This window comes from Bufo gargarizans, chromosome 3, assembly GCF_014858855.1.
Source record: "Bufo gargarizans isolate SCDJY-AF-19 chromosome 3, ASM1485885v1, whole genome shotgun sequence".
Taxonomy (NCBI): domain Eukaryota; kingdom Metazoa; phylum Chordata; class Amphibia; order Anura; family Bufonidae; genus Bufo; species Bufo gargarizans.
This window is the reverse complement of record NC_058082.1, coordinates 542,026,460-542,052,356: the sequence shown is the minus strand read 5'-3', so window position 1 is coordinate 542,052,356 and position 25,897 is coordinate 542,026,460.

Here is a 25,897-nt window from a genome sequence, read left to right as displayed (position 1 = left end):
AAGTTATTTAGTGTCCGTCAAAGCACATTTTTTGTTCTGGGTTGAAATACAATTCCCAATTTTGCAATTTCATAATTTAGTGGTTTCTGCTATATCAGAGCTATTTGAAATCTATCCCTAAAAGGGTATATAATATTCAAGGTGCACATAGGGTCATTCAGAATAAATTCACACACACGCTACTGTGCATTTCCAAGTCTAATTCTGTCAATAAATCCATACCGGTCACCCAGCGCCTAAATACTAGGCCTCAAATTTATATCCCGCTAAATCTGTCGTTACCACTGTACTGTTGTGGCTGGGCAAGTTATTTAGTGTCCGTCAAAGCACATTTTTTGTTCAGGGTTGAAATACAATTCCCAATTTAGCAATTTCATAATTTAGTGGTTTCTGCTATATCAGAGCTATTTGAAATCTATCCCTAAAAGGGTATATAATATTCAAGGTGCACATAGGGTCATTCAGAATAACTTCACACACACACACTACTGTGCATTTCCAAGTCTAATTCTGTCACTAAATCCATACCGGTCACCCAGCTCCTAAATAGTAGGCCTCAAATTTATATCCCGCTAAATCTGTCGTTACCGCTGTCTTGTTGTGGATGGGCAAGTTATTTAGTGTCCGTCAAAGCACATTTTTTGTTCTGGGTTGAAATACAATTCCCAATTTTGCAATTTCATAATTTAGTGGTTTCTGCTATATCAGAGCTATTTGAAATCTATCCCTAAAAGGGTATATAATATTCAAGGTGCACATAGGGTCATTCAGAATAACTTCACACACACGCTACTGTGCATTTCCAAGTCTAATTCTGTTAGTAAATCCATACCGGTCACCCAGCGCCTAAATACTAGGCCTCAAATTTATATCCCGCTAAATCTGTCGTTACCGCTGTACTGTTGTGGCTGGGCAAGTTATTTAGTGTCCGTCAAAGCACATTTTTTGTTCTGGGTTGAAATACAATTCCAAATTTAGCAATTTCATAATTTAGTGGTTTCTGCTATATCAGAGCTATTTGAAATCTATCCCTAAAAGGGTATATAATATTCAAGGTGCACATAGGGTCATTCAGAATAACTTCACACACACGCTACTGTGCATTTCCAAGTCTAATTCTGTTAGTAAATCCATACCGGTCACCCAGCGCCTAAATACTAGGCCTCAAATTTATATCCCGCTAAATCTGTCGTTACCGCTGTACTGTTGTGGCTGGGCAAGTTATTTAGTGTCAGTCAAAGCACATTTTTTGTTCTGGGTTGAAATACAATTCCCAATTTAGCAATTTCATAATTTAGTGGTTTCTGCTATATCAGAGCTATTTGAAATCTATCCCTAAAAGGGTATATAATATTCAAGGTGCACATAGGGTCATTCAGAATAACTTCACACACACGCTACTGTGCATTTCCAAGTCTAATTTTGTCAGTAAATCCATACCGGTCACCCAGCGCCTAAATACTTAGCCTCAAATTTATATTCAGCTGAATTTGAATACAATACATTGGGCCAAATAATATTTTTGTTGTTGTGGTGAACCATAACAATAAGGAAAACATCTAGTAAGGGACGCGGACGTGGACATGGTCGTGGTGGTGTTAGTGGACCCTCTGATGCTGGGAGAGGACGTGGCCGTTCTGCCACATCCACACGTCCTAGTGTACCAACTACCTCAGGTCCCAGTAGCCGCCAGAATTTACAGCGATATATGGTGGGGCCCAATGCCGTTCTAAGGATGGTAAGGCCTGAGCAGGTACAGGCATTAGTCAATTGGGTGGCCGACAGTGGATCCAGCACGTTCACATTATCTCCCACCCAGTCTTCTGCAGAAAGCGCACAGATGGCGCCTGAAAACCAACCCCATCAGTCTGTCACATCACCCCCATGCATATCAGGGAAACTGTCTGAGCCTCAAGTTATGCAGCAGTCTCTTATGCTGTTTGAAGACTCTGCTGGCAGGGTTTCCCAAGGGCATTCACCTAGCCCTTCCCCAGCGGTGGAAGACATAGACTGCACTGACGCACAACCACTTATGTTTCCTGATGATGAGGACATGGGAATACCACTTCAGCATGTCTCTGATGATGACGAAACACAGGTGCCAACTGCTGCGTCTTTCTGCAGTGTGCAGACTGAACAGGAGGTCAGGGATCAAGACTGGGTGGAAGACGATGCAGGTGACGATGAGGTCCTAGATCCCACATGGAATGAAGGTCGTGCCACTGACTTTCACAGTTCGGAGGAAGAGGCAGTGGTGAGACCGAGCCAACAGCGTAGCAAAAGAGGGAGCAGTGGGCAAAACCAGAACACCCGCCGCCAAGAGACTCCGCCTGCTACTGACCGCCGCCAACTGGGACCGAGCACCCCAAAGGCAGCTTCAAGGAGTTCCCTGGCATGGCACTTCTTCAAACAATGTGCTGACAACAAGACCCGAGTGGTTTGCACGCTGTGCCATCAGAGCCTGAAGCGAGGCATTAACGTTCTGAACCTAAGCACAACCTGCATGACCAGGCACCTGCATGCAAAGCATGAACTGCAGTGGAGTAAACACCTTAAAACCAAGGAAGTCACTCAGGCTCCCCCTGCTACCTCTTCTGCTGCTGCCGCCTCTGCCTCTTCTGCTGCTGCCGCCTCGGCCTCTTCCTCCGCCTCTGGAGGAACGTTGGCACCTGCCGCCCAGCAAACAGGGGATGTACCACCAACACCACCACCACCTCCGTCACCAAGCGTCTCAACCATGTCACACGGCAGCGTTCAGCTCTCCATCTCACAAACATTTGAGAGAAAGCGTAAATTCCCACCTAGCCACCCTCGATCCCTGGCCCTGAATGCCAGCATTTCTAAACTACTGGCCTATGAAATGCTGTCATTTAGGCTGGTGGACACAGACAGCTTCAAACAGCTCATGTCGCTTGCTGTCCCACAGTATGTTGTTCCCAGCCGCCACTACTTCTCCAAGAGAGCCGTGCCTTCCCTGCACAACCAAGTATCCGATAAAATCAAGTGTGCACTGCGCAACGCCATCTGTAGCAAGGTCCACCTAACCACAGATACGTGGACCAGTAAGCACGGCCAGGGACGCTATATCTCCCTAACTGCACACTCGGTAAATGTAGTGGCAGCTGGGCCCCAGGCGGAGAGCTGTTTGGCGCACGTCCTTCCGCCGCCAAGGATCGCAGGGCAACATTCTTTGCCTCCTGTTGCCACCTCCTCCTTCTCGGCTTCCTCCTCCTCTTCTTCCACCTGCTCATACAGTCAGCCACACACCTTCACCAACAACTTCAGCACAACCTGGGGTAAACGTCAGCAGGCCATTCTGAAACTCATATGTTTGGGGGACAGGCCCCACACCGCACAGGAGTTGTGGCGGGGTATAGAACAACAGACCAACGAGTGGTTGCTGCCGGTGAGCCTCAAGCCCGGCCTGGTGGTGTGTGATAATGGGCGAAATCTCGTTGCAGCTCTGGGACTAGCCAATTTGACGCACCTCCCTTGCTTGGCGCATGTGCTGAATTTGGTGGTGCAGAAGTTTATTCACAACTACCCCGACATGTCAGAGCTGTAGCATAAAGTGCGGGCCGTCTGTTCGCGCTTCCGGCGTTCACATCCTGCTGCTGCTCGGCTGTCTGCGCTACAGCGTAACTTCGGCCTTCCCGCTCACCGCCTCATATGCGACGTGCCCACCAGGTGGAACTCCACCTTGCACATGCTGGACAGACTGTGCGAGCAGCAGCAGGCCATAGTGGAGTTTCAGCTGCAGCACGCACGGGTCAGTCGCACTACAGAACAGCACCACTTCACCACCAATAACTGGGCCTCCATGCGAGACCTGTGTGCCCTGTTGCGCTGTTTCGAGTACTCCACCAACATGGCCAGTGGCGATGACGCCGTTATCAGCGTTACAATACCACTTCTATGTCTCCTTGAGAAAACACTTAGGGCGATGATGGAAGAGGAGGTGGCCCAGGAGGAGGAGGAGGAGGAGGAGGAGGAGGAGGAGGAGGAGGAGGAAGAGGGGTCATTTTTAGCACTTTCAGGCCAGTCTCTTCGAAGTGACTCAGAGGGAGGTGTTTGGCAACAGCAGAGGCCAGGTACAAATGTGGCCAGCCAGGGCCCACTACTGGAGGACGAGGAGGACGAGTATGAGGAGGAGGTGGAGGAGGATGAGGATGAAGCATGGTCACAGCGGGGTGGCACCTAACGCAGCTCGGGTCCATCACTGGTGCGTGGCTGGGGGGAAAGGCAGGACGATGACGATACGCCTCCCACAGAGGACAGCTTGTCCTTACCCCTGGGCAGCCTGGCACACATGAGCGACTACATGCTGCAGTGCCTGCGCAACGACAGCAGAGTTGCCCACATTTTAACCTGTGCGGACTACTGGGTTGCCACCCTGCTGGATCCACGCTACAAAGACAATGTGCCCACCTTACTTCCTGCACTGGAGCGTGATAGGAAGATGCGCGAGTACAAGCGCACGTTGGTAGACGCGCTACTGAGAGCATTCCCAAATGTCACAGGGGAACAAGTGGAAGCCCAAGGCCAAGGCAGAGGAGGAGCAAGAGGTCGCCAAGGCAGCTGTGTCACGGCCAGCTCCTCTGAGGGCAGGGTTAGCATGGCAGAGATGTGGAAAACTTTTGTCAACACGCCACAGCTAACTGCACCACCACCTGATACGCAACGTGTTAGCAGGAGGCAACATTTCACTAACATGGTGGAACAGTACGTGTGCACACCCCTCCACGTACTGACTGATGGTTCGGCCCCATTCAACTTCTGGGTCTCTAAATTGTCCACGTGGCCAGAGCTAGCCTTTTATGCCTTGGAGGTGCTGGCCTGCCCGGCGGCCAGCGTTTTGTCTGAACGTGTATTCAGCACGGCAGGGGGCGTCATTACAGACAAACGCAGCCGCCTGTCTACAGCCAACGTGGACAAGCTGACGTTCATAAAAATGAACCAGGCATGGATCCCACAGGACCTGTCCGTCCCTTGTTCAGATTAGACATTAACTACCTCCCCTTAACCATATAGTATTGGACTCCAGGGCACTTCCTCATTCAATCCTATTTTTATTTTCATTTTACCATTATATTACGAGGCTACCCAAAGTTGAATGAACCTCTCCTCTGTCTGGGTGCCGGGGCCTAAATATATGCCAATGGACTGTTCCAATGTTGGGTGACGTGAAGCCTGATTCTCTGCTATGACATGAAGACTAATTCTCTGCTGACATGAAGCCAGATCCTCTGTTACGGGACCTCTCTCCTCTGCCTGGGTGCTGGGCCTAAATATCTGACAATGGACTGTTGCAGTGGTGGCTGACGTGAAGCCTGATTCTCTGCTATGACATGCAGACTGATTCTCTGCTGACATAAAGCCAGATTCTCTGTTATGGGACCTCTCTTTCCCGCCTGGGTGCTGGGCCTAAATTTATGCCAATGGACTGTTGCAGTGGTGGCTGACGTGAAGTCTGATTCTCTGCTATGACATGCAGACTGATTCTCTGCTGACATGAAGCCAGATTCTCTGTTATGGGACCTCTCTTTCCCGCCTGGGTGCCGGGGCCTAAATATATGCCAATGGACTGTTGCAGTGGTGGTTGACGTGAAGCCTGATTCTCTGCTATGATATGCAGACTGATTCTCTGCTGACATGAAGACAGATTCTCTGTTACGGGACCTCTCTCCTCTGCCTGGGTGCTGGGCCTAAATATCTGACAATGGACTGTTGCAGTGGTGGCTGACGTGAAGCCTGATTCTCTGCTATGACATGCAGACTGATTCTCTGCTGACATCAAGCCAGATTGTCTGTTACGGGACCTCTCTCCTCTGCCTGGGTGCTGGGCCTAAATTTATGAAAATGGACTCTTACAGTGGTGGGTGACGTAAAGCCTGATTCTCTGCTATGATATGAAGACTGATTCTCTGCTGACATGAAGCCAGATTGTCTGTTACGGGACCTCTCTCCTCTGCCTGGGTGCTGGGCCTAAATTTATGAAAATGGACTCTTACAGTGGTGGGTGACGTGAAGCCTGATTCTCTGCTATGACATGAAGACTGATTCTCTGCTATGACATGAAGACTGATTCTCTGCTGACATGAAGCCAGATTCTCTGTTACGGGACCTCTCTCCTCTGCCTGGGTGCTGGGCCTAAATTTATGACAATGGACTGTTGCAGTGGTGGCTGACGCGAAGCCTGATTTTCTGCTATGACATGCAGACTGATTCTCTGCTGACATGAAGCCAGATCCTCTGTTACGGGACCTCTCTCCTCTGCCTGGGTGCTGGGCCTAAATATCTGACAATGGACTGTTGCAGTGGTGGCTGACGTGAAGCCTGATTCTCTGCTATGACATGCAGACTGATTCTCTGCTGACATGAAGCCAGATTCTCTGTTACGGGACCTCTCTCCTCTGCCTGGATGCTGGGCCTAAATATCTGACAATGGACTCTTGCATTGGTGGCTGACGTGAAGCCTGATTCTCTGCTATGATATGAAGACTGATTCTCTGCTGACATGAAGCCAGATTGCAGACTGAACAGGAGGTCAGGGATCAAGACTGGGTGGAAGACGATGCAGGTGACGATGAGGTCCTAGATCCCACATGGAATGAAGGTCGTGCCACTGACTTTTCACAGTTCGGAGGAAGAGGCAGTGGTGAGACCGAGCCAACAGCGTAGCAAAAGAGGGAGCAGTGGGCAAAACCAGAACACCCGCCGCCAAGAGACTCCGCCTGCTACTGACCGCCGCCAACTGGGACCGAGCACCCCAAAGCTGCTTCAAGGAGTTCCCTGGCATGGCACTTCTTCAAACAATGTGCTGACAACAAGACCCGAGTGGTTTGCACGCTGTGCCATCAGAGCCTGAAGCGAGGCATTAACGTTCTGAACCTAAGCACAACCTGCATGACCAGGCACCTGCATGCAAAGCATGAACTGCAGTGGAGTAAACACCTTAAAACCAAGGAAGTCACTCAGGCTCCCCCTGCTACCTCTTCTGCTGCTGCCGCCTCTGCCTCTTCTGCTGCTGCCGCCTCGGCCTCTTCCTCCGCCTCTGGAGGAACGTTGGCACCTGCCGCCCAGCAAACAGGGGATGTACCACCAACACCACCACCACCTCCGTCACCAAGCGTCTCAACCATGTCACACGGCAGCGTTCAGCTCTCCATCTCACAAACATTTGAGAGAAAGCGTAAATTCCCACCTAGCCACCCTCGATCCCTGGCCCTGAATGCCAGCATTTCTAAACTACTGGCCTATGAAATGCTGTCATTTAGGCTGGTGGACACAGACAGCTTCAAACAGCTCATGTCGCTTGCTGTCCCACAGTATGTTGTTCCCAGCCGGCACTACTTCTCCAAGAGAGCCGTGCCTTCCCTGCACAACCAAGTATCCGATAAAATCAAGTGTGCACTGCGCAACGCCATCTGTAGCAAGGTCCACCTAACCACAGATACGTGGACCAGTAAGCACGGCCAGGGACGCTATATCTCCCTAACTGCACACTCGGTAAATGTAGTGGCAGCTGGGCCCCAGGCGGAGAGCTGTTTGGCGCACGTCCTTCCGCCGCCAAGGATCGCAGGGCAACATTCTTTGCCTCCTGTTGCCACCTCCTCCTTCTCGGCTTCCTCCTCCTCTTCTTCCACCTGCTCATACAGTCAGCCACACACCTTCACCAACAACTTCAGCACAACCTGGGGTAAACGTCAGCAGGCCATTCTGAAACTCATATGTTTGGGGGACAGGCCCCACACCGCACAGGAGTTGTGGCGGGGTATAGAACAACAGACCAACGAGTGGTTGCTGCCGGTGAGCCTCAAGCCCGGCCTGGTGGTGTGTGATAATGGGCGAAATCTCGTTGCAGCTCTGGGACTAGCCAATTTGACGCACCTCCCTTGCTTGGCGCATGTGCTGAATTTGGTGGTGCAGAAGTTTATTCACAACTACCCCGACATGTCAGAGCTGTAGCATAAAGTGCGGGCCGTCTGTTCGCGCTTCCGGCGTTCACATCCTGCTGCTGCTCGGCTGTCTGCGCTACAGCGTAACTTCGGCCTTCCCGCTCACCGCCTCATATGCGACGTGCCCACCAGGTGGAACTCCACCTTGCACATGCTGGACAGACTGTGCGAGCAGCAGCAGGCCATAGTGGAGTTTCAGCTGCAGCACGCACGGGTCAGTCGCACTACAGAACAGCACCACTTCACCACCAATAACTGGGCCTCCATGCGAGACCTGTGTGCCCTGTTGCGCTGTTTCGAGTACTCCACCAACATGGCCAGTGGCGATGACGCCGTTATCAGCGTTACAATACCACTTCTATGTCTCCTTGAGAAAACACTTAGGGCGATGATGGAAGAGGAGGTGGCCCAGGAGGAGGAGGAGGAGGAGGAGGAGGAGGAGGAGGAGGAGGAAGAGGGGTCATTTTTAGCACTTTCAGGCCAGTCTCTTCGAAGTGACTCAGAGGGAGGTGTTTGGCAACAGCAGAGGCCAGGTACAAATGTGGCCAGCCAGGGCCCACTACTGGAGGACGAGGAGGACGAGTATGAGGAGGAGGTGGAGGAGGATGAGGATGAAGCATGGTCACAGCGGGGTGGCACCTAACGCAGCTCGGGTCCATCACTGGTGCGTGGCTGGGGGGAAAGGCAGGACGATGACGATACGCCTCCCACAGAGGACAGCTTGTCCTTACCCCTGGGCAGCCTGGCACACATGAGCGACTACATGCTGCAGTGCCTGCGCAACGACAGCAGAGTTGCCCACATTTTAACCTGTGCGGACTACTGGGTTGCCACCCTGCTGGATCCACGCTACAAAGACAATGTGCCCACCTTACTTCCTGCACTGGAGCGTGATAGGAAGATGCGCGAGTACAAGCGCACGTTGGTAGACGCGCTACTGAGAGCATTCCCAAATGTCACAGGGGAACAAGTGGAAGCCCAAGGCCAAGGCAGAGGAGGAGCAAGAGGTCGCCAAGGCAGCTGTGTCACGGCCAGCTCCTCTGAGGGCAGGGTTAGCATGGCAGAGATGTGGAAAACTTTTGTCAACACGCCACAGCTAACTGCACCACCACCTGATACGCAACGTGTTAGCAGGAGGCAACATTTCACTAACATGGTGGAACAGTACGTGTGCACACCCCTCCACGTACTGACTGATGGTTCGGCCCCATTCAACTTCTGGGTCTCTAAATTGTCCACGTGGCCAGAGCTAGCCTTTTATGCCTTGGAGGTGCTGGCCTGCCCGGCGGCCAGCGTTTTGTCTGAACGTGTATTCAGCACGGCAGGGGGCGTCATTACAGACAAACGCAGCCGCCTGTCTACAGCCAACGTGGACAAGCTGACGTTCATAAAAATGAACCAGGCATGGATCCCACAGGACCTGTCCGTCCCTTGTTCAGATTAGACATTAACTACCTCCCCTTAACCATATAGTATTGGACTCCAGGGCACTTCCTCATTCAATCCTATTTTTATTTTCATTTTACCATTATATTACGAGGCTACCCAAAGTTGAATGAACCTCTCCTCTGTCTGGGTGCCGGGGCCTAAATATATGCCAATGGACTGTTCCAATGTTGGGTGACGTGAAGCCTGATTCTCTGCTATGACATGAAGACTAATTCTCTGCTGACATGAAGCCAGATCCTCTGTTACGGGACCTCTCTCCTCTGCCTGGGTGCTGGGCCTAAATATCTGACAATGGACTGTTGCAGTGGTGGCTGACGTGAAGCCTGATTCTCTGCTATGACATGCAGACTGATTCTCTGCTGACATAAAGCCAGATTCTCTGTTATGGGACCTCTCTTTCCCGCCTGGGTGCTGGGCCTAAATTTATGCCAATGGACTGTTGCAGTGGTGGCTGACGTGAAGTCTGATTCTCTGCTATGACATGCAGACTGATTCTCTGCTGACATGAAGCCAGATTCTCTGTTATGGGACCTCTCTTTCCCGCCTGGGTGCCGGGGCCTAAATATATGCCAATGGACTGTTGCAGTGGTGGTTGACGTGAAGCCTGATTCTCTGCTATGATATGCAGACTGATTCTCTGCTGACATGAAGACAGATTCTCTGTTACGGGACCTCTCTCCTCTGCCTGGGTGCTGGGCCTAAATATCTGACAATGGACTGTTGCAGTGGTGGCTGACGTGAAGCCTGATTCTCTGCTATGACATGCAGACTGATTCTCTGCTGACATCAAGCCAGATTGTCTGTTACGGGACCTCTCTCCTCTGCCTGGGTGCTGGGCCTAAATTTATGAAAATGGACTCTTACAGTGGTGGGTGACGTAAAGCCTGATTCTCTGCTATGATATGAAGACTGATTCTCTGCTGACATGAAGCCAGATTGTCTGTTACGGGACCTCTCTCCTCTGCCTGGGTGCTGGGCCTAAATTTATGAAAATGGACTCTTACAGTGGTGGGTGACGTGAAGCCTGATTCTCTGCTATGACATGAAGACTGATTCTCTGCTATGACATGAAGACTGATTCTCTGCTGACATGAAGCCAGATTCTCTGTTACGGGACCTCTCTCCTCTGCCTGGGTGCTGGGCCTAAATTTATGACAATGGACTGTTGCAGTGGTGGCTGACGCGAAGCCTGATTTTCTGCTATGACATGCAGACTGATTCTCTGCTGACATGAAGCCAGATCCTCTGTTACGGGACCTCTCTCCTCTGCCTGGGTGCTGGGCCTAAATATCTGACAATGGACTGTTGCAGTGGTGGCTGACGTGAAGCCTGATTCTCTGCTATGACATGCAGACTGATTCTCTGCTGACATGAAGCCAGATTCTCTCTTATGGGACCTCTCTTTCCCGCCTGGGTGCCGGGGCCTAAATATATGCCAATGGACTGTTGCAGTGGTGGCTGACGTGAAGTCTGATTCTCTGCTATGACATGCAGACTGATTCTCTGCTGACATGAAGCCAGATTCTCTGTTACGGGACCTCTCTCCTCTGCCTGGGTGCTGGGCCTAAATATCTGACAATGGACTGTTGCATTGGTGGCTGACGTGAAGCCTGATTCTCTGCTATGATATGAAGACTGATTCTCTGCTGACATGAAGCCAGATTGTCTGTTACGGGACCTCTCTCCTCTGCCTGGGTGCTGGGCCTAAATTTATGAAAATGGACTGTTGCAGTGGTGGGTGACGTGAAGCCTGATTCTCTGCTATGATATGAAGACTGATTCTCTGCTGACATGAGGCCAGATTGTCTGTTACGGGACCTCTCTCCTCTGCCTGGGTGCTGGGCCTAAATTTATGAAAATGGACTCTTACAGTGGTGGGTGACGTGAAGCCTGATTCTCTGCTATGATATGAAGACTGATTCTCTGCTGACATGAAGCCAGATTGTCTGTTACGGGACCTCTCTCTTCTGCCTGGGTGCTGGGCCTAAATTTATGAAAATTGACTCTTACAGTGGTGGGTGACGTGAAGCCTGATTCTCTGCTATGACATGAAGACTGATTCTCTGCTATGACATGAAGACTGATTCTCTGCTGACATGAAGCCAGATTCTCTGTTATGGGACCTCTCTTTCCCGCCTGGGTGCCGGGGCCTAAATATATGCCAATGGACTGTTGCAGTGGTAGCTGACGTGAAGCCTGATTCTCTGCTATGATATGCAGACTGATTCTCTGCTGACATGAAGACAGATTCTCTGTTACGGGACCTCTCTCCTCTGCCTGGATGCTGGGCCTAAATATCTGACAATGGACTGTTGCAGTGGTGGCTGACGTGAAGCCTGATTCTCTGCTATGACATGCAGACTGATTCTCTGCTGACATGAAGCCAGATTCTCTGTTACGGGACCTCTCTCCTCTGCCTGGATGCTGGGCCTAAATATCTGACAATGGACTCTTGCATTGGTGGCTGACGTGAAGCCTGATTCTCTGCTATGATATGAAGACTGATTCTCTGCTGACATGAAGCCAGATTGTCTGTTACGGGACCTCTCTCCTCTGCCTGGGTGCTGGGCCTAAATTTATGAAAATGGACTCTTGCATTGGTGGCTGACGTGAAGCCTGATTCTCTGCTATGACATGCAGACTGATTCTCTGCTGACATGAAGCCACATTCTCTGTTATGGGACCTCTCTTTCCCGCCTGGGTGCCGGGGCCTAAATATATGCCAATGGACTGTTGCAGTGGTGGCTGACTTGAAGTCTGATTCTCTGCTATGACATGCAGACTGATTCTCTGCTGACATGAAGCCAGATTCTCTGTTATGGGACCTCTCTTTCCCGCCTGGGTGCCGGGGCCTAAATATATGCCAATGGACTGTTGCAGTGGTGGCTGACGTGAAGCCTGATTCTCTGCTATGATATGCAGACTGATTCTCTGCTGACATGAAGCCAGATTCTCTGTTATGGGACCTCTCTTTCCTGCCTGGGTGCCGGGCCCTAAATATATGCCAATGGACTGTTGCAGTGGTGGCTGACGTGAAGCCTGATTCTCTGTTACGGGACCTCTCTCCTCTGCCTGGGTGCTGGGCCTAAATATCTGACAATGGACTGTTGCATTGGTGGCTGACGTGAAGCCTGATTCTCTGCTATGATATGAAGACTGATTCTCTGCTGACATGAAGCCAGATTGTCTGTTACGGGACCTCTCTCCTCTGCCTGGGTGCTGGGCCTAAATTTATGAAAATGGACTCTTACAGTGGTGGGTGACGTGAAGCCTGATTCTCTGCTATGACATGAAGACTGATTCTCTGCTATGACATGCAGACTAATTCTCTGCTGACATGAAGCCAGATTCTCTGTTACGGGACCTCTCTCCTCTGCCTGGGTGCTGGGCCTAAATTTATGACAATGGACTGTTGCAGTGGTGGCTGACGTGAAGCCTGATTTTCTGCTATGACATGCAGACTGATTCTCTGCTTACATGAAGCCAGATCCTCTGTTACGGGACCTCTCTCCTCTGCCTGGGTGCTGGGCCTAAATATCTGACAATGGACCGTTGCATTGGTGGCTGACGTGAAGCCTGATTCTCTGCTATGACATGCAGACTAATTCTCTGCTGACATGAAGCCAGATTCTCTGTTACGGGACCTTTCTCCTCTGCCTGGGTGCTGGGCCTAAATATCTGACAATGGACTGTTGCAGTGGTGGCTGACGTGAAGCTTGATTCTCTGCTATGACATGCAGACTGATTCTCTGCTTACATGAAGCCAGATTGTCTGTTACGGGACCTCTCTCCTCTGCCTGGGTGCTGGGCCTAAATTTTTGACAATGGACTGTTGCAGTGATGGCTGACGTGAAGCCTGATTCTCTGCTATGACATGCAGACTAATTCTCTGCTGACATGAAGCCAGATTGTCTGTTATGGGACCTCTCTCCTCTGCCTGGGTGCTGGGCCTAAATTTATGACAATGGACTGTTGCAGTGGTGGCTGACGTGAAGCCTGATTCTCTGCTATGACATGCAGACTGATTCTCTGCTGACATGAAGACAGATTCTCTGTTACGGGACCTCTCTCCTCTGCCTGGGTGCCGGGGCCTAAATATCTGAGAATGGACTGTTCCAGTGGTGGGTGACGTGAAGCCAGATTCTCTGCTATGGGACCTCTGTCCAATTGATTTTGGTTAATTTTTATTTATTTAATTTTTATTTTAATTCATTTCCCTATCCAAATTTGTTTGCAGGGGATTTACCTACATGTTGCTGCCTTTTGCAGCCCTCTAGCCCTTTCCTGGGCTGTTTTACAGCCTTTTTAGTGCCGAAAAGTTCGGATCCCCATTGACTTCAATGGGGTTCGGGTTCGGGACGAAGTTCGGATCGGGTTCGGATCGGGTTCGGCCGAACTTCTCGAACCCGAACATCCAGGTGTCCGCTCAACTCTACTCACAAGCGGTCAAAACAGATCAGTTTTTGCCCTAATGCATTCTGAATGGAAAAGGATCTGCTCAGAATGCATGAGTTTTTAGCAGTTCAGTCTCTATTTCGCTTTGGAGACGAACACCAAAACGCTGCTTGTCCACCTGATGAAACTGAGCCAAACGGGCTGGCACACAATGTAAATCAATGGGGACAGATCCCTTTTCACTGACACAATCTGGCACAGTAGAAAACGGATCCATCCTTCATTAACTTTTTAATGGTGTTCAAGACGGATCCGTCTTGGCTTTGTTAAAGATAATACAAACGTATCTGTTCTGAATGGATGCAGACAGTTGTATTATCTGAATGGATCAGTCCATGACGGATCCGCACAAAACGTGAATGTGAAAGTAGCCTAATACACCCCAAAAAAAGCTTTAAAACATATAACTGCACCGCTTAGTGGCAAATAATACTTTTTTTGCCACTAATACATGCCAATAAGGGCTGTAATTTTCTCACTTCACCACACAACGGCTAATAAGCCCTTTTTTCCCACTAATACATGCCACAAAAAGTTTTAAAAATTATAAATTCACCGCTGAACGGCAAATAATACTTTTTTGGCCACTAATATACACCAAAAAAAGCTGTAATTTTCTAACTTCACCACACAATAGGCCCTTCTTTTTTCCCACTTATACAAGCCAAAAAAAAGCTTTAGAACATATAACTGCATTGCTGAACGGCAAATAATACTTTTTTTTTTGCTACTAATACACGCCAAAAAGGGCTGTGATTTTCTGACTTTACCACAGAACAGCTAATAGGCCCTTTTTTCCCCAACTAATGAATGCCAAAAAAAGCTTTAGAACATATAACTGCACCGCTGAACTCCAAATAATACTTTTTATTGTTACTAATACACGCCAAAAAGGGCTATAATTTTCTCACTTCACAACTCAATGGCTAATAAGCCATTTTTTTACCACTAATATATGCCAAAAAAGGCTTTAGAACATATGACTGCACTGCTGAATGGCAAATAATACTTTTTCCCCCACTAATACATGCCATGAAAGGCTTTAGAACATATATCTACAACGCTGAATGGAAATTACAACTTTTTTTTGCCACTAATACACTCCAAAAAGGGCTGTCATTTTCTCACTTCACCACACAACGGCTAATAAATAGTGTTGATCGAGCACCAAAGTGCTCGGATGCTCGGGTGCTCTGGCCGAACACATCGGGATGCTCGGGTGCTCTACCAAGCTCCCGAGTATAATGGAAGTCAATGGAAGAACCTGAGCATTTAACCAGGCACCCCCTGCTCTGAAGAGGAGAGGATGCCTGGTCAAAGGAAAAGGTCAGAAATTGATGGAAACACCACCAAAATGGTTCGGGAACAGCGTGGGGAGGATGTCTGGATGCATCTTGGACTCTCAGGTTGCTGCTGGGAACCATGTTGTCCGAGTAGTACGCCACTTTTACAGACTGACAATAATACGCACAAAACCAAAGATGAAATCTATTTTAAAGGAAAAATTGTTAGGAAACATTCTTTCCTGTATATTTACTTGTATATAAATGGCGATGATCCATTCGGATGTCTGCTGTCACGAGGGTGTCAAGAACCACGCCTGACTCCGTTATACCCGGGGTCAGGAAGTCGCAGCGGGTGGCTGCGCGCTCTATGTAGAAAGATAGGGCTGTTTCTTTATGGTAGCTTTCTGGGTTTGCTTTGCAACCCTTTTTGGCTCACTCAGGGATCCGTAGCTCCTTCTCCTCAGCTGTTCCTTGTCCAGCACTCCCAACCTCCTTATATTCCCCTTTCCCACTTCTCTGGTTGCCAGATATAGAGCTTCCTGCCTGGACTTCTATACTGACCCACTGGAGCTGTGTTGCTGCGTTCCCTGGTTGTTGTTCCAGAACGTTACACTCCGGATGCCTGTTGGGCCTTTGTGGTCTGCTGTTGTCGCCCACCTGGGATTATATGTTTGTCTGTATTGTCTGTCCTCTCCTTAGTGTTTTCCTCTTAGTGTCAGTGGTGCGGACTAGTGATCCCAACCCCCCGTTCACTACATAGGGCTTATCTTAGGGAAAGCCAGGGTTTAGGCACGTGATCGGCGTTCGGGTGAGAAACCCGTCTAGGGATGTCAGGGCAGTCAGGTGCCAGCCGCAAGGTGAGTCAGGGGTCACCACCTTTCCCTCTCCCTTGGGCAGGGCCTTCCCTTTTCCCTCCCTTTGCGTGACGCCGGTCATTACATCTGCACTATCAACTTTCGATATTATTTTCAGCGCAAACCATGGTGGCCACGGGTAACGGGGAATCATGGTGCGGAGAGGGAGCCTGAGAAACGGCTATGTCTATGACATCCAAGCAAGGCAGCATGCGCAAAAATTACCTATTAGGTATAATTAGGTGAGGGCCTGCAGGTGAGCTGAGCCTATAAAAGATTTAAGATGCGGGCTTGCAGGTGGGCTGACCCTGTAAAAGATTTTAGGTAAAGGCCTGCTGGTGAGCTGACCCTCTAAAAAATTATATGCGAGGGCCTGCTGGTGAGCTGATCCTGTAATAGATTGTAGGTAAAGGCCTGCTGGTGAGCTGACCCTGTAAAACATTATATGCAAGGGCCTGCTGGCTAGCTGACACTCAAAAAAATTATATGCGAGGGCCTGCTGGTGAGCTGACCCCTATAAAACATTGTAGTTGAGGGCCTGCTGGTGAGCTGACCCTCTAAAAAATTATATACGTGGGCCTGCAGCTGAGCTGACCCTGTAAAACATTATATGCAAAGGGCATATTTGCGAGGGCATTAGATGCGATGAATAAGCATGTTGATATGATGGAAGAGGAGAAGGAGGATGAGCAAAGGAAGTTTCAACCATATACCCTTGTTTGTGGTGGAAGGGGTCCATGGGTATACAGTGTATTCAGTACATTATAAATAACACATTTAAAGTGCCTTTATGTTCATCAGCTTTCCTCTAGTGGAGTCGAGAAGCCATGGTCAATCAAGGCCTTGTTTATTTTTATAAGAGTCAACCTGTCAGCATTTTCAGTTGACAGGTGGATATGCTTATCTGTTATAATGCCACCAGCAGCACTAAATACAAGCTCAGACAGGCGAAACTGTCCCAGACTTTGGAGAGTGTTGCCCTGCCTCTGTTGGAACTGCTGTGTGTTCCCCTTGTCTCTGCTCCTCGGTTGACCAAGGAACTACGGACTCTGCCACCAGCGTTGTCAGATGGAAATTTTTGGAGCAATTTTTAAACAAGGATCTTCTGGTATTGCACCCAAGGGATGAGAGATGAGAAGGACTCTTTGTAGCAGGGGTCAAAAAGGGTGAACAACCAGTAATCCGTGTTGTCTAAAATGCATATAACGCACAGGTCACGGAAAAGGCAGCCTAACATGAAATCAGCGCTGAGAAGATGAACTGAGGGTCATCTGGCTATCACCCTGTGTAATGTCTTCCCCCATTTCCACCTATTCCACATGCAAAGCTTCGTCCTTAATTGTGAGTAGTGAGTAGACACAGAAGTGGGATGGTCACGTTGATAATAGTGTTATCGCGGCTCACCATCTGTGTTAATTCCTCAAACTTTCTTAAAACTTCACAGAGGTCAGGCATCCATGCCCACTCCTCGCTTGTGAATAGCGGAAGCTGACTGGAAAGGCGATGACCATGTTGCAGCTGGTATTCCACTACTGCCCTCAGTAAACAGTAACTGAGATTCCCCACCATCATCTTTTGCGATTGTGGATGCTCAAGAGTTTGGGAATCAGGGCACACGATCTTTCCCTCTTCAAGCACGCTTTGCGTGAGGGCCAAATCAAGGAATGGCGCAGAAAAGAGGTTCTCGGAATATCCGAGTGTGGGATCACTTGTTTGTCCAGACTCTCTATGGTGGGAGGAAGGAGGATCAGGGTGAGGATTGGGTTGAGCAAACTCTTGGCTACTGAGACTGGACTTGGTGGTAGACAGGGTGGTGCTTAAGCGACTGGAAACATTATCTGCTGCAATCCAACCGACCACTTGGTCGCACTTGTCTGACTTCAAGAGTGGTGTCCTGCGCTGCCCTGCAAACTGGGACAAGAAGCTAGGTATCATGGACGATTGTTTTTCTTATGTTCTGGCAGGAGGCACAGTTTCACCGCACCCAGGGCCACGGCCTCTGCGTGCACCATCAGCATCATGGCCACTGCCATGTCCCTTACTGCTCGTCTTCTTCATATTAAATGTTATATATGATTGAAAGTCTGTCACTGTCACACCTACAGTAGTGTAGAACTTGGAAGTGTATGTGCAAACAAATTTAAAAAGGTATTTGGGATGTGGAAACGTCACACAGGAGATATCCTGCAGATAATGTCAATGCTGTCACCAGTGGCTAATGAAAAATTACAGCGAATGTCACAGGTATTTGGGATGAATAAACATTATACAGGAGAGGTACCACCGGTAATGTCACTGTCCGAAGCGTCTACACAAAAAAGTACACTGTATGTCACAGATACATTTTTTCGGCGCACACGTTACACTGCAGATGTGGCCCTGGTAATGTCACTGTCAGAAGCGGACACGGTCTATTGACAAAGTACACTGTATGTCACTGATATTTTTTGGATGCGCACACTTTACACAGGAGATGTGGCGCAGCTAATGTCACTGTCCGCAGCGGACACCATCTACTGAAAAAGTACACTGTATGTCACAAATACATTTTTTCAGCGCACACTTTGCACTGCAGATGTGGCACTGGTTATGTCACTATCAGAAGCGGACACCGTCTATTGACAAAGTACACTGTATGTCACAGATATTTTTTGTATGTACAAACTTTACACTGGAGATGTGGCGCAGCTAATGTCACTGTCAGAAGTGGACACCTTGTACGGAAAAAGTACACTGGATGTCAGATATTTTTTGCGTGCGCACACTTTACACTGGAGATGTGGTGCGGCTAATGTCACTGTCTGCAGCGGACACTGTGTATGGAAAATGGACACTGTATTTCACAGATGAATTTTTTTAGCGCACACGTTACACTGCAGATATAGCACTGGTTATGTCACTGTCAGAAGTAGACACCGTCTATTGAAAAAGTACATTGGATGTCAGATTTTTTTGGGATGCGCACACTTTACACTGGAGATGTGGCACAGCTAATGTTTCTGTCTGCAGTGGCCTAACTATTGTACGCTATTTAGCGCAGGATGCGCTAAAAATAGGTATTGCTGTCACACACAATAGTCCTTAGAAGGACTTTGGGGTCTGTAAAGTTTTAGAAATTTAGAGCAGGGTGTTGTAAAAATATAGATTGCTGCTGCCAAACACAATAGTGCTTAAAAGTACTTTTTTCGGTCTCTGAAAAGTTTTTGTAGTAAAAATATTCCTAAATCACTCCCTACCCTGTCTGTCCCTTCCTCAGCACAGCTCTCCCTGACTAAGAATGAGCCAAACATGCGTCATCGGGTGCTTTATAGCACCCGATGACGCGGTTCGGCCAGCCAATCACTGTAATGGATAGCAGCCAAGAAACGTGCGGGGCGGTGACTCGAGCATTGCCCTCAAGCACATGCGGTATTCGCCCCAATACCGCCATTTGCTGAGCACCGAGATGCTCGAGCTGAACTAATGCTTGGCCGAGCATGCTCGATCATCACTAATTAGAACATATAACTGCACCACTGAATGGCAAATAATACTTTTTTTCCCCACTAATACACTCCAAAAAGAGGCTTTAGAACATATTACTGCACCGCTAAATGGCAAATACTACTTTTTTTTGCCACTAATACACTCCAAATAGGGCTGCAATTTTCTCACTTTACCACACAACAGCTAACAAGCCCTTTTTATCCCACTAATACACACCCAAAAAAACTTTAGAACATATAAATGCACAGCTGAACAGCAAATAATACATATTTTTTTTCATCTAGTACACACCAAAAAAGGCTTTAGAACATATAACTGCACTGCCTAAAAACAAATATTATTTTTTTCCCACTAATACACGCCAAAAAAAGCTTTAGAACATATAACTGCACCGCTGAATGATACTCAGAATCCGTGCTAACTGTGAGGTTTGATGATAATATTTTGGCCTGGGCCCCAAATTTCCATATAGCAGCCAATATATTGGATAAAAACTTTCTTCAAACTTTGCAAGACCATTATCGCTCTTATTTCAGTACATCAGTTTCCTTCTAAAGAAAATAAGGTCCCTTTCTCCTATTTACAACAGCGAGCTGGATTCTGGCTAGTTTCCACTAATACACACCAAAAAAGGCTTTAGAACATATAACTGCACCTCTTAATGGCAAATAATTATTTTTTTTGCCACTAATACATGCCAAAAAAAGCTGTCAATTTCTAACTTCACCACACAACGGCTAATACGGCAGTATATTTCTCACTTTACCACACAACGGCTAATAAGCCCTTTTTTCCCCACTAATACATGCCAAAAAAGGCTTTAGAACATATAACTGCACCGCTGAACGGCAAATAATACTTTTTTTTGCCACTAATATATGCCAAAAAAAGCTGTCAATTTCTAACTTCACCACACAACGGCTAATTAGCACTTTTTTCCCCCAACTTATTCAAGTCAAAAAAGGCTTTAGAAAATATAATTGCAAATAATACTTTTTTTTGCCACTAATACATGCCAAAAAAGGCATTAGAACATATAACTGCACCGCTGAACGGCAAATACTACTTTTTTTGCCACTAATACACTCAAAAAAGGGCTGTCATTTTCTCACTTTACCATACAGCGGCTAATAAGCCCTTTTTTCCCACTAATAAAAGCCAAAAAAGTCTTTAGAACAAATAACTGCACCGCTAAACGGCAAATAATACTTTTTTTTCCCCACTAATACAAGCCAAAAAGGCTTTAGAACATATAACTGCACCGCACAAGGGCTAATAAGACATACAGGTCCTTCTAAAAAAATTAGCATATTGTGATAAAGTTCATTCTTTTCTGTAATGTACTGATAAACATTAGACTTTCATATATTTTAGATTCATTACACACCAACTGAATTAGTTCAAGCCTTTTATTGTTTTAATATTGATGATTTTGGCATACAGCTCATGAAAACCAAAATTTCCTATCTAAAAAAATTAGCATATTTCATCCGACCAAAAAAAGAAAAGTGTTTTTAATACAAAAAAAGTCAACCTTCAAATAATTATGTTCAGTTATGCACTCAATACTTGGTTGGGAATCCTTTTGCAGAAATCACTGCTTCAATGCGGCGTGGCATGGAGGCAATCAGCCTGTGGCACTGCTGAGGTGTTATGGAGGCCCAGGATGCTTCGATAGCGGCCTTAAGCTCATCCAGAGTGTTGGGTCTTGCGTCTCTCAACTTTCTCTTCCCAATATCCCACAGATTCTCTATGGGGTTCAGGTCAGGAGAGTTGGCAGGCCAATTGAGCACAGTAATACCATGGTCAGTAAACCATTTACCAGTGGTTTTGGCACTGTGAGCAGGTGCCAGGTCGTGCTGAAAAATGAAATCTTCATCTCCATAAAGCTTTTCAGCAGATGGAAGCATGAAGTGCTCCAAAATCTCCTGATAGCTAGCTGCATTGACCCAGCTCTTGATAAAACACAGTGGACCAACACCAGCAGCTGACATGGCACCCCAGACCATCACTGACTGTGGGTACTTGACACTGGACTTCAGGCATTTTGGCATTTCCCTCTCCCCAGTCTTCCTCCAGACTCTGGCACCTTGATTTCCGAATGACATGCAACAGTCCAGTGCTGCTTCTCTGTAGCCCAGGTCAGGCGCTTCTGTCGCTGTTTCTGGTTCAAAATTGGCTTGACCTGGGGAATGCGGCACCTGTAGCCCATTTCCTGCACACGCCTGTACACGGTGGCTCTGGATGTTTCTACTCCAGACTCAGTCCACTGCTTCCGCAGGTCCCCCAAGGTCTGGAATCGGTCCTTCTCCACAATCTTCCTCAGGGTCCGGTCACCTCTTCTCGTTGTGCAGCGTTTTCTGACACACTTTTTCCTTCCCACAGACTTCCCATTGAGGTGCCTTGATACAGCACTCTGGGAACAGCCTATTCGTTCAGAAATTTCTTTCTGTGTCTTACCCTCTTGCTTGAGGGTGTCAATGATGGCCTTCTGGACAGCAGTCAGGTCGGCAGTCTTACCCATGATTGCGGTTTTGAGTAATGAACCAGGCTGGGAGTTTTTAAAAGCCTCAGGAATCTTTTGCAGGTGTTTAGAGTTAATTAGTTGATTCAGATGATTAGGTTAATAGCTAGTTTAGAGAACCTTTTCATGATATGCTAATTTTTTTAGATAGGAATTTTGGGTTTTCATGAGCTGTATGCCAAAATCATCAATATTAAAACAATAAAAGGCTTGAACTACTTCAGTTGGTGTGTAATGAATCTAAAATATATTAAATTCTAATGTTTATCAGTACATTACAGAAAATAATGAACTTTATCACAATATGCTAATTTTTTTAGAAGGACCTGTATAAATATTTCCTAGTAATACACCCTGTTAATGGCTGTATCACACAGCACTTGCACCCCAATAAAAAGAATGGTTTGCTGGAATTACAGAGGTATAATCTATTGCAAACCTGAAAGCAGCAATATAATGGCAATTTAGATCCCCAGTCAGTGCAGCAAGGTGTAATGGAATTGTTCCTATTACCCTGTCTGTAAACTACCCTATTGAACCCTGTTCTGCTTCAATACTGTGAAATAATTCCTCCCTATTATTTCCCTACACTTCTAATGCTCTTTCCCTGAACTTCTATTCAGCAAAATAAAAGTTTTCAAGTCTTTCCTAGCATATTCCCTAGCGCCTGCTGATGTCACTCCATGCACTAAGTACACTGGAAAATGGCTGAATCCAAGATGGCTGAGCCTATTTATAGTGCGGTGACATCACAGAGCCTGCTGTCTGCTGATTGCCTGCATGCATGGCATTGTGGATGATCCCTCGTTCTCAGAGTTATTTGCGCCATGTCATAACATGTGCAGCTTCCATTTTAGGAAAAAATTTGATTCGTTACCATGAAGAGTGAGGAAATTTTGATTTGGTGCAAATCGAATTTTTCGTGAAATTCGGATAAAATTCTACTTCATCAACTTCAATTCGCTTGTCTCTAGTTGTGAATCCATTTTTTGTAGACCAAAATATGGACACGGCTGTGGGCATGAGCCTTTGCATTTTAACCTCCTCAGGACCGCCGTACGCAGGGTTGCGTCCTGGCGGCGGCCCTGCTCTTCTGGGTGGACGCATATACACGTCCTCCCGCGAGAGCTGAGATTTCCTGTGAACGCGCGCACACAGGCGCGCGCGCTCACAGGAACGGAAGGTAAGCGAGTGGATCTCCAGCCTGCCAGCGGCGATCGCTCGCTGGCAGGCTGGAGATGTGATTTTTTTAACCCCTAACAGGTATATTAGACTCTGTTTTGATAACAGCATCTAAAATACCTGCTACCTGGTCCTCTGGTGGTCCCTTTTGTTTCGATCGACCACCAGAGGACACAGGCAGCTCAGTAAAGTAGCACCAAACACCTCTACACTACACTACACCCCCCCTTTCACTTATTAACCCTTTATGAACCACTGATCACCCCTGATCACCCCATACAGACTCCCTGATCACCCCCCTGTCATTGATCACCCCCCTGTCATTGATCACCCCCCTGTAAGGCTCCATTCAGACGTCCGTAAGATTTTTACGGATCCACGGAAACATGGATCGGATCCACAAAACACATGCGGACGTCTGAATGGAGCCTTACAGGGGGGTGATCAATGACAAGGGGGTGATCACGCATATAGACTTCCTGATCACTTCCCTGTCATTGATCACCCCCCGTCATTGATCACCCCCCTGTAAGGCTCCATTCAGACGTCCGTATGATTTTTACGGATCCATGGATACATGGATCGGATCCGCAAAACACATGCGGACGTCTGAATGGAGCCTTACAGGGGGGTGATCAATGACAGAGGGGTGATCACCCATATACACTCCCTGATCACCCCCTGTCATTGATCACCCCCCTTTCATTGATCACCCCCCTGTAAGGCTCCATTCAGACGTCCGTATGATTTTTACGGATCCACGGATACATGGATCGGATCCGCAAAACGCATACGGACGTCTGAATGGAGCCTTACAGGGGGGTGATCAATGACAAGGGGGTGATCACGCATATAGACTTCCTGATCACATCCCTGTCATTGATCACCCCCCTGTCATTGATCACCCTCCTGTAAGGCTACATTCAGACGTCCGCATGTGTTTTGCGGATCCGATCCATGTATCCATGGATCCGTAAAAATCATACGGACGTCTGAATGGAGCCTTACAGGGGGGTGATCAATGACAGGGGGGTGATCAATGACAGGGAAGTGATCAGGAAGTCTATATGCGTGATCATCCCCTTGTCATTGATCACCCCCCTGTAAGGTTCCATTCAGACAATTTTTGGGCCCAAGTTAGCGGAAATATATATATTTATTTTGTTTGTTTTTTCTTACAAAGTCTCATATTCCACTAACTTGTGTCAAAAAATAAAATCTCACATGAACTCACCATACCCCTCACGGAATCCAAATGCGTAAAAATTTTTAGAAATTTATATTCCAGACTTCTTCTCACGCTTTAGGGCCCCTAAAAAGCCAGGGCAGTATAAATACCCCACATGTGACCCCATTTTGGAAAGAAGACACCCCAAGGTATTCCGTGAGGGGCATATTGAGTCCATGAAAGATTGAAATTTTTGTCCCAAGTTAGCGGAAAGTGAGACTTTGTGAGAAAAAAAAATAAAAAATTCTATGAACTCGCCATGCCCCTCATTGAATACCTTGGGGTGTCTTCTTTCCAAAATGGGATCCAAATGTCTAAAAATGCCCTCCTAAAAGGAATTTGGGCCGCTTTGCGCATCTAGTCTGCAAAAAAGTGTCACACATCTGGTATCGCCGTACTCAGGAGAAGTTGGGGAATGTGTTCTGGGGTGTCATTTTACATATACCCATGCTGGGTGAGATAAATATCTTGGTCAAATGCCAACTTTGTATAAAAAAATTGGAAAAGTTGTCTTTAGCTGAGATATTTCTCTCACCCAGCAAGGGTATATGTAAAATGACACCCCAAAACACATTCCCCAACTTCTCCTGAGTATGGCGATACCACATGTGTGACACTTTTTTGCAGCCAAGGTGGGCAAAGGGGCAGATATTCCAAAGTGCACTTTTCGGATTTCACCGGCCATTTTTTACACATTTTGATTGCAAAGTACTTCTCACGCATTTGGGCCCCTAGAATGCCAGGGCAGTATAACTACCCCACAAGTGACCCAATTTTGGAAAGAAGACACCCCAAGGTATTTTGTGATGGGCATAGTGAGTTCATGGAATTTTTATTTTTTGTCACAAGTTAGTGGAATATGAGACTTTGTAAGAAAAAATAAATAAAAAAATCATCATTTTCCGCTAACTTGTGACAAAAAATAAAAAATTCTAGGAACTCACCATGCCCCTCACGGAATACCTTGGGGTGTCTTCTTTCCAAAATGGGGTCACTTGTGGCGTAGTTATACTGCCCTGGCATTCTAGTGGCCCAAATGCGTGAGAAGTACCTTGCAATCAAAATGTGTAAAAAATGGCCTGCGAAATTCGAAAGGTGCACTTTGGAATATGTGCCCCTTTGCCCACCTTGGTGTAAGATCCTCACCTGCTTTGCACTCCAGGGGAACCAAGAGGGGTCCTCGTGGAGTTGCGGGACAGGTTATGCGTGTCTCTCATGCACCAGCGCTGACCCCTTTGCGAGCCAGTGCGGAGATGCGTTCGCGTGGACATCGGAGTGGAGGACCGTCGGAGTCCCGGGGACAGAGTGGCCAGGCTAGTGACAAGACGCCGCGGCCAGGGTTGTCTCCGGTGTCTCCTGCGACTTCCGTTTCCGCATCTGGGTCCACGTGCTCGCATACTCGCGCTGAGTCAATCATGCGTCCGTGCGTACGCACGAGGGCAGGTTCGCAAAGGGATACACGGTCGCGAGTACGC